The sequence below is a fragment of the Macrotis lagotis genome, chromosome 1 (assembly GCF_037893015.1).
Source record: "Macrotis lagotis isolate mMagLag1 chromosome 1, bilby.v1.9.chrom.fasta, whole genome shotgun sequence".
Lineage (NCBI taxonomy): Eukaryota > Metazoa > Chordata > Mammalia > Peramelemorphia > Peramelidae > Macrotis > Macrotis lagotis.
In genome coordinates, this window is record NC_133658.1 from 101,350,102 (window position 1) to 101,360,539 (window position 10,438).

A 10,438-nucleotide genomic window follows, 5' to 3' on the forward strand; every position below is an offset into this window, starting at 1 on the left:
ACTATTGAAGGTCATAAAGCTGCTGAGTAACAGAACCAGGATAGAATCTCAGCCTTAGAATTCTGAAGCCAGGAATTTCTTTAATACAGATTTAATAATCTAAGAATTCTTAGAACTGTGTTTTTGACCTGAATTTTGAAGGGTAAGTAAGACTTGGATATAGAAAATGGGAAAGCTATTTCAGGCAGAAGAACATGAACAAAACAAGAAGGTACTGGTGATATGTGTCTATTTCATGGTGAAGGGAGAGGGGACCAAGGAAGAAATTATTTGAACTGGATTAAAGATATAAAATATTGAAACTGGTCCTTTGGGAATTGCAGTTTAATAGATAAATGGATAAGGAGAGAAAGCAATGTGGGATTGGGGCCTGCCCTCCTCCTCATGACCTACAGCTCCTGACCAACTGTTATCAAAAGGCAGAAAGGAATTATAGCAATGGCAGCACCTCCCAGATTACTGGGCCTGTCTCCACCCTAGACTTCACCTTTGAAGCAACAACTACTTTAGAGAAGAGATTAGCCATCCCCAACAACTTTCAACCACTAGATATTCAAGGGGGACTATAAACCAGCCTAGTTGAACCAATACAGCCATCTCAGGGAGTACCAAGATAGCATGAATGTACCATCTAATCACCACCACATCCTTGACCACAATTTCCCCTTAGATCTTGATAGAGAGAATCTAAGATCCTCAAATCAAGAACATTAGAAATAGCAATCTAGTTCCTTCAGCAATTTTGAGAAGCATTTACTGTGAAGATACAGCCTAGAAACTACTACTGAAGGAGCTAAACCACAGTTACTGAAGACTCAATTAAGAATATTCTTTCTACCAAACTTCTTAGCTCTATGAAACAGTTCAACATCAGAAAGCTATACCACTTTTTTTCCCAGTAGAAATTAGGTGTTACCATCTGCTTTGCCACTGTACCTAAGGATCTTGGGACCTTTCCATCTGACTTTAAGCTGTGAAACCTTCAGTGTTATCTCCACTATTAGAATTTGAACTCTGAGAACAGGGTCTGTCTTACTTTCATATTTGTGTCCCATTTTTTGGCACAGTGTTTTGCATTAATACACACTTCATAAATGCTTCATTTGTTTGTTCACTGATGCAATTTGCTTTATTCAATTCTAATATTTTGATTATAATTATACACTATTTGTCCTTGAATTAGAGCTGAATCAATGTTGAACAAAGCAAATAATATAACAAAGGGTGAAGTTTTCCTAGCAGGTTTGGGGCTATAAGTCATTTTCTGTTTGGGGAACTCATATCAAGAAACTTAATGGTACAGTGGGCAGAGTGCCAGGTCTTGAGGCAGGGTAAAAAATCTTATTGCAAATCTGGTTTTTGCAAGTTGTATGTCCCTGGTCAAATCACTTAACTGCTGTGTGCTTCAGTTTTCTGATTTGCAACATGGGGTTACACACCTACATACTATGTTTGTTGTCAGGATCAAATGAGATAATATTTATAAATTACTCAGAGTAGTCCTGACTGCATAGTAAAGAATTATTTTCTTCCCTTTATTCCTGTTCCCCATCAAACTCAGGGAAAAAATTGTGTGATGTTCCCCACAAAGGGCTGACCAAGGGGAGTGTCAAATATTTGTGACAGAACCTGAGAGAGGACTCCAGAGATGGAATTATAGTAACCCACCAGTGACCTCTTCTAATGGGTGTGTGTGTAGAGTAGGATAGGGGTTTAATTGACATCACAATCAATGATTCTTATTACTCATTACATTTTATATGATCTGCAATACCTCTAGTTTCAGAGGTATGAATTCAAATAAATGTTTTATCTCCTTATTTCTTTATTACTATAACTTCTAACAAACTATTGCCTGTATTTTTTTTTTGTGCATGCTTTTAAAAAATTTTTGAATTTCAAATTCTGTGTGTCCCTCACCCATCTTTCTCACCCACTGTTGAGGGAAGAAATATGGTAGCAATTATACATGTGAAATCATGTAAAACACATTTTCATATTAGTTTTATTGCAAAAAAGAAAGTGCAAAAATTATAATTTAATTTATACTCAGAGTTCATTATCTCTCTTGAAAGTGGATAGCATTTTTCTTCATTAATCCTTTGGAATTGTTTTGGATCATTGCATTGATCAGAATAGCCATATTTTTCACAGTTGATCATCATTGCAACATTTCTGATACTATGCACAATGAGTTCCCAGTTCTTTTCAATTCACTTTGCATCTGTTCACACAAAGCTTCCTATTTTTTCTGAAACCACCTCTCTCATCATTTCTTATAGCAAAATAGTATTACATCACAATCTTGTGTCACAAATTGTTCAACTATCCCCCAATTGGTGAATAGCCCCTTGACTTCTAATTCTTTACTATCACAAAAAGAGTTGATATAAATGTTGTTGTACATATAAATCCTTTTCTTTTTTCTTTGATCTCTTTGAGACATTGGCCTAGTAGTGGTATTGGTAGATACAGTTTTATAGCCCTTTGAGCATAGTTTTCCAGAATACTCTCCAAAATGATGGGGCTGATTTACCATACCAATGATACATTAGGATGCCTATTTTCCCTCATCATCACCATTTGTCCTTTCTTTTAGGTGTGAGGTGGTACATAAAGGTTTTTTTAATATGTATTTCTCTAATCAATAGATACTTAGAGCATTTTTAAATGACTATAATTTTGATTTCTTCTTCTGAAAACTTCCTGTTCATATCTTTATACTGTTTATTAATTGGGGAATGGCTCTTATTTTTATAAATTTGACTCAATTATCTATATATTTGAGAAATGAGACCTTTATCAGAGAACTCTGCTATAATACTTTTGATATTACTTCATTGTTTATGGCATAATAGAGTTTTCCCAATCATCACTTTTAATTAGAACTAATTTTGCTCTTGCTAATACATTAGATTCTGTTTCAGGTCTTTAACTCTCTGTATGTTTCTTTGAGTCAAGTGTGTCTCTTTTATACAAAAAATTATTGAATTCTACTTTCTATTCTATTCTGCTATGCACTTACATTTTATGGGTCAGCTCATTCTATTCACATTCACAGTTGTGAATAATAATAGTTGTATATTTCTTTCCATATCATTTTATTGTTTTTTCTTCTTTTTTCCTGTCCCTCCTCAAAGTCCATTTTGCTCTTAACCATTGCCTCCCTTAATTCACCCTCCCTTTTATCATTCCCTCTTTCTCTTCTTTTCTTCTTTTCCTATTTTCCCATAGATTTCTATACCATAACTGAGTATTTGTATGCATGTATATATGTACATAGACACATACAGGTGTAAATATGTAGTATACATATATGGGTGCACACACAGGCACATACATATGTGTATATACACATGTCGGTGTGTACATATATATATATATGTATATGATTGCCTGTTCTTTAGATGTAATGGTTGAGTCTTATGAAAGGATGATCAGAACTCTCTCCTAGTTAGTAACTTGACTCATTTCTATTCTTCTACTTCTCTTATCCTTATTTCTTTTTTTTAGGTTTCTTTCTTTTTTGCAAAGCAAATGGGGTTAAGTGACTTGCCCATGGCTACACAGCTAGGCAATTATTAAGTGTCTGAGGCTGGATTTGAACTCAGGTGCTCCTGACTCCAGAGCTGGTGCTCTATCCACTGTGCCACCTAGCCACCCTTTAATTATTTTTTAATGTTATTTTATTTTTCTAATTACATGAAAATATAGTATTCAACATTCATCTTTTTGTTTGAGTTACAAATTTTTCTGTTTTCCTTTCCTTCCCCTCCCCATGACAATGAGTAATCTGATAAAGGTTATGCATGTACAATCATATTTAACTTAATTCTATATTAGTAAAGTTGTAAAAGAACAATCAGTAACAAAGGGAAAAATCATGAGAAAAAGAAAAAAAACAAAATGTTTTAAAAAGTGAAAAGAGTATGCTTTGGTTTGCATACAAATTGCACAATTTTTTCTCTGATTGTGGATAGTGTTTTCCATCTCTAATCTTTTAGAATAGTCCTTGATCTACTAAGAGAAGCTAAGTCCCATCATAGCTAATCATCACACAATGTTATTATTAATGTGTACAATGTTCTCCTGGCTCTGCTCAGCATCAGTTCATGGAAATCTTTCCAGGCTTTTCTAAAATCCACCCACTAATGTTTTCTTATAGAACAAAAGTACTCCATCACATTCATATACCATGAATGCACTCCCCAATTGATGGGCATCTCCTCATTTTTCAATTCTTTGTCACAACAAAAAGAGCTGCTATAAATATTTTTGTATATGTGTCTTACCCTTAATTCTTATTGTGGGAATGTGGAGCTTGGGGAAAATACTTTTTTTTCAACTCCCCTAAATTGATATTTCTTATGGATCCTTTCTTATGTTCATGGGTGAGAAATCTGATGAGACCAGTCCTTGAATTGCTCTCTTCAAGGTATGAGGCTCTTTTTTTATTTATCGTCATGGAGTGCCTCTTCTTTATCACTCATTCTTCTCTAGAAGGGAGAAATTTTCTGTCTCATTTTCTTTCTGATTCACTCTGTTTTTCTTTTCTTTTTTTCTTTAACATATTCTACCCATTTCTAATTGGTCTGCCTAAAGCAAATTACTCTGATTGACTTGTATCAGGGGACCTTCAATATTAAAACAGCCTATTCAATTCATTGCACTGGACTGGCATTGATCCCTGGGACTAAATGACCAAAGCCTTTCCAGTACTCCTTCCTGAGTCTGATCCTCTCTGAATGCTCTCAGCATGGAATCTCCCTCTATATTCCTTTTTCTATGAATCTTAAGTCATTCCTAATTCTTTCCTTGACTGAGATGAGCTATAAGATTCATCTAAGGACCAATAAACACTAGATGACTTTTCTATGCTCTATGTCCCTCTTCTTTTATCTCCAGAGAAGCCTCTCTATAGGGAGTGACTATTTCAGGAACTCTGTATTTCACAATAATTGAAAAAAATTAATACATGTTGTATGTGATCATAGTAAACTTCTCCTTCTCTAATAATAAGAGCCATTGTCACACAATCTGAAAGAGTTAACATATCCCTGCAGGGCTCTCATATATCCCTATGGATTAACTTGGAATCTAAGGAGCAGAGAGTCCACAACTCAGAGTACAGACCTCATGAGGAGACTGGGCAACTTAATTAGTTAATGTTTATAAAGTGACTTGGAAATGAAAAGTGCTATTATTAGGTATATTGGGGAAGGAGCCCATGCAGTTTTTAATGCAGCAGCTGAGAGTGTCTCAGGAAATCTTACAGGCAGAATTAATTTAAATTGGCTTAGAAAGGAGCACTGTCACCCAGACTGGAAAGCAGCTGAAGTGCTGTGAAGAAAGTCTAATGGCCAACGGAATGTACTGAAGGGAGGGGAAGAGAAGAGGTAGGGAGGGGAAGAGAAGAGGTCCAGTGAGAGTTCTAAAATGCCTCAGTGGGGTGGGCAATCTAAGTGTTGCTTTTGAATTCAATAGCTTAGTGAAGCAGCTAGGTTTGGGATTTAAATCTCCATGGACCTAGATGGAAAATGCTCCTTTTGAGGTGTGATTGCCTCAGCTGAGGCTATGATTCTATATCTCCAGTGATTCACTCAGAACAATAAATAATTCAAACAAGAAAGAAGGAAGATGTGTGTTGTATTTTGGAGTGGGGAGGTATCTAGGAGAATCTCTATAAAGCCAAATAATCATCATTTAGTTCCTTTCAGGTGTGAGAGATTTATGAGGATTGTGAGTAGACTCTTAGCATATTTCCAACAAAGTTGTGTAGAAGGAAGTCTATGATGGAGATAGACAAGTTAATTGTCTCCTTCCCTCTATGATTACGTTTTGTGTGTTTACCCCCATTTTATGTATGTTATCAGAAAGATTTATGACTGGAAAAGGAGGTAGTCAGATTATGTTGTGAGGAACAAAGATGACCTTTGGGTGGTTCCTTATTCCATTGGTATCCTTGCAATATCAAGAGTTACAGTGGTAGACTGGATCCTCTGAGGAGGACTCATTGGAGAAGATGGACAAGAATACCAAAGGATGAAAAGATAGGATTCAGTTGAAATTGGCAGAATCTCAGAGATTGAGATGAGATGAGAGAACCAAGAAAGTATGGAAACCAGATTCCAGGAGACAGTAGTCCTGTTGTTTGAAGTTTCCTCCTAATGGAACATCTGATGATTTGGATCTATAAAAGACCAGGAAAATTCTGCAGGATAATTTAGGAATGAGGAGAAATATGTTTGAATATTTAAAGGGTTAGTAGTGAAGAACAGAAAAAGGGTAAGAAAAGTAAGAGAGAAAAGTCTTTGAAATAATGTTGATAGATATGGATCTTCCCTGATCATTCTCTTTACATCTCACCCTTCTCCCTCTGTTTCTTCCAGATTTACTAGTGGGCATATATATTTAGATTTTAAGTGCCTTTACTTGAAGTTAATTTGATAATCCATTACCAAAAAAAATATACACCTTGGAAAGCAAACATCTGTAAATGAGATTGCTTTAGAAAGATCCTCTGTTCTATATCCTTCACCATGGAGTTCAGTAAGAATATTGGGATATATACTAAACTGGGAGTCAGGTGAGCAGGTTTCTAGGTATACTTCTGCTATCTTTTTTTTAACTGTATTAAAACCTCTTTGGGACTCAGATTCCTGGCCATTACCTTTTAACCACTGTAGGATCTTGGAGATCCTTTAGTCAATCCCCACTGATTGATGTATAAATCTACCTTGCAATATCTCTGAAGTATATGATTATATATATATATATATATATATATACACACACACATACATATATACATATGTACATATATATACATACATGTATGTATTTCTTGAACTCTTACAACAATAGAGAACTCAGTATCTTATAATTAGCGAGGTACTTATTTATTTTATTTTGTGTCAAGTCCCTATTCCAGACTCCTATGTTGAATCCTACTTCTGGACTCCATCAATCTCCCCAGGCACATGTTGGAGGGACGTGAGACAAGATCTCCAAATGCTCCATTTATTTACCGAAACACCAGTGCTTAAATACCTTTCCAATCTCTAATCTACTCCCACTCCCCTGGCATTTAGTAAAATAAGGTTCTGATGCTCAAAGGCACCAGATGATGATAATTTATGTATTCCCACACACAACAGTCCCTAACAATTTTGGAAGATCTCTAATTTGGGAAATTTTTCCTTATACTGACCTGAACTTTTCTCCCAGTCATTTTTTATACCTTGATCCTAATTCTCCTTTTTAGAGTTACAAAGAATAGCTAATCCTCTTTCTACATGACAACCCTCATTAAAGTTAGGGATCATTTCCTTTCCCAATCTTGTCTACCCCTATCCAGGTTATGTTCCACCCCTCTCCACACACACACTTTCTCCTCTATAAAATTAAAGAGAAGAATTAGGTAATTTCTAACAACCTTTCTAACATCAACCTTGTATTATATAATTCTATATCACTTCTGGGAACTCTCCAACAGATGGCACTGGTAAACTGAAGAACCATTAACCTACCACCAAAGCCTGGGAACTTTGGGGGTAGTGCTGGGTGAGAGGAAAGAGGGAATTGCTTATAGACTTGTTTATTTTTCAAAGAACAAAAATACCCCCTCCCCAAAGCCACAACTTAGTTTCTAAATATCAGATGTGAACCTTGGATCGTTTGGGAAGTCAAGCATATATTATCCTAGGAAGAAAGTGCCTTGCAGCATATTAGGAAGGCTGTCATACTATTCTGGTAGATCATGGTGGAAGAGAAAAACCCTCTCCTCCTATTAAATACACATGAGTGGTTGTCAGATTCACCCCAAAACCATATGAAACACACAATAAAACTGTTCTTTTTCTGATTCTGGCTGAATCAATGGGGGCTAGTCCTCTAGAATGAAAGGAAAATTCCTTCTAAGTATTCCCCAATAGGCCATCAATCTGTAAACGGGCTGAAAGCCCCTGTGAGTTATAACTAGGTCTGCAGGAAGAGGTTTGGAGGCCTTTTATAATCACCCATGCAGTCCGTGATGGTAATTGAGAAGTAGGATTATAAAAATAACTTTGCTTATCGGAACATTTACATCACTTTTAAGTGCGACATCATAAAATCAAAATAACTTGAAACAGACTTTCTCATATTTTTATTAGCAAGGGATTTTTGCTTTCAGGTAATTTGAGGGTAATCTTCTTGAAATAAAAAGGTAGAATATAAAAAGTGCATTCTCAGAGAGTATTGTAGAACATTCTTAAGCATATACCTTCTCTTGACTATAATGCCCATTGCTCCTGTCTTTTCAAGTCAAGAGATAGAGAAGGCTGATGCAATTTAAAGGTCCATTTTAGATTGATGAAGACAAAGATTAAAACTTTTTTCTCAAATTATTTTGCTGTTTCTCTCTATTTGTGAATGAGAAAGAGAATGTAATAAGTCTCATGAAGAAATAAATCCAGATGAAGAGAATCAACAAGAGGTCTCAAGATTATTACATCTAGCATGTAATAATGAAAGAGTATTGACTTTGGGACTAGGAGACCTGGGTTTTAATGTAAGCACTCCCACCAATTAGCCATGTGACCTTGGAGAAATTATTTTACATGTCTAGATTTCACCTTCTTCATCTGGTAAACAATGAATGGATTAGATATCCTTGGACCTGGGTGACTCTAAAGCCTGGTGTGGATTATCTGTTCTAAAACCCAAACTAGTCTGAAACCTTGCACCTTAATAACCAGTGATAATCAGATCATCTGTGAGTCTGCAGTTTTGTTATTCTGAACCTTCAAAGCTTTCAAGGTAGTTGACAATGACTAGGGTCAACAGGAGATTACTAGGTCTCCAACCAGAGGTAAACTGCTGGTTGTGTTATCCAGATCCAAAATTGGTCCAAGTGCTTACAAATCTTGGTTTAGGAATATAGTGATTAGGCTTCATCCAATGTCAGATAACTTTAGAGACTCACTGGAAAAATGCACTTCAACAGATCTTTTCATTAGATCTTTTAATAACCTAGCACTCAAGAACAGGTAAAGTAACAATAGGACACAAAAGAATACAAAATAAGATTAAGTTAAGTCATGAATTCCCTCTAAACTCTAAACTGAATTGAATCTAATATAAAAGTACCAATTCAGGAAGCAAGGTTGGAAGGAAAAATAAATAAAAAATTTTATCATAAAGAGCTATTATATCGATAGAGACACACTAGATATCAACCTAGAAGAAAAATATAGCTTGGATATGCGTTCAGATAGAATTTCTGGAAGAAATGAAACAAGATTTTTTAAAATAACAGCTAAATATAATGCTATAGACAAAGTGAAAAAACAAGAGAAAAAATTAGAAAATAAATGAGCTGCAGAGGAAATATTTAGAAGGAGAATTACAAACTTAAGAATGGATTAGGTACATAGTATATGAACATAATAATCTAGTCCGATAAACCTAAAGAGCCAGGTTTTTGGGATTAGAAACTCACCATCTGACAAAATTTGAAGGGAAAATTGGAAATGTAGTCAAAATGGATAAAATGATTTAGACTCCGATATAAATATTAATATATAAATATATTAACATATAAATATAAATATTAGAGGAACATGAAAAAATGTTCTTATAAGACCTAAGATGAAAGAAAGAGTTTATGACTAGATAAGAGAAAAAAGAGGGTCATGGGTAGTTAAATAAATAATTTTGATTATATGAAATTAAAAAGTTTTCATAAAATAATGCAGCCAAAATTCAAAAGAAAATTAAAAACTAGGGCAGAATTTATAATAAGCTTCTCTGATGAAGACCTCATTTCTCAAACAAATAGGAAATTGAACCAAATTTATAAAAACAAGAGCCATTTCCCCAAATGAAAAATTGACCAGGGTATGAAAAGGCAGTTTTCTGAAAAAGAAATCAAAACTAACTATAGTCACAAGAAAAATGTTCTAAATCACTATTGATTAGGGAAATGCAAATGAAAATTACTTGAGATACCATCTCACACATATCAGATTGTGATTCAACACAAAAAGAAAATGATTGCTGGGGGTGATGTAGAAAAATTGGGAAACTTTTGGTGGAGTTTTGATATGGTCCAGCAATTCCAGAAAAGAACTTGCCCCAAAGGCTTTAAACCTATGAATACCCCTTAGCTCAGCAATTGCACTACTATTATGTATCCCAAAGTGATCAAGGAAAAGGGAAAAGGATTTATAGGCACAAAAAATTTAGAGTAGCTCTTTTCATTATGGCAAAGAGTTGGAAACTGGGCAAATGTCTGAACAGACTGAGGTATATGAATGTGATGTATACTATTCTCTCTTAAGAAATTATGAGGGTGATAGTTTCAGAAAAATCTGAGAAGACTCATAAACTCATGCAGAATGAAGTGAATGAGAACCTTGTACACAGTAACAGGAATATTGTAAGGATGATCAACTGT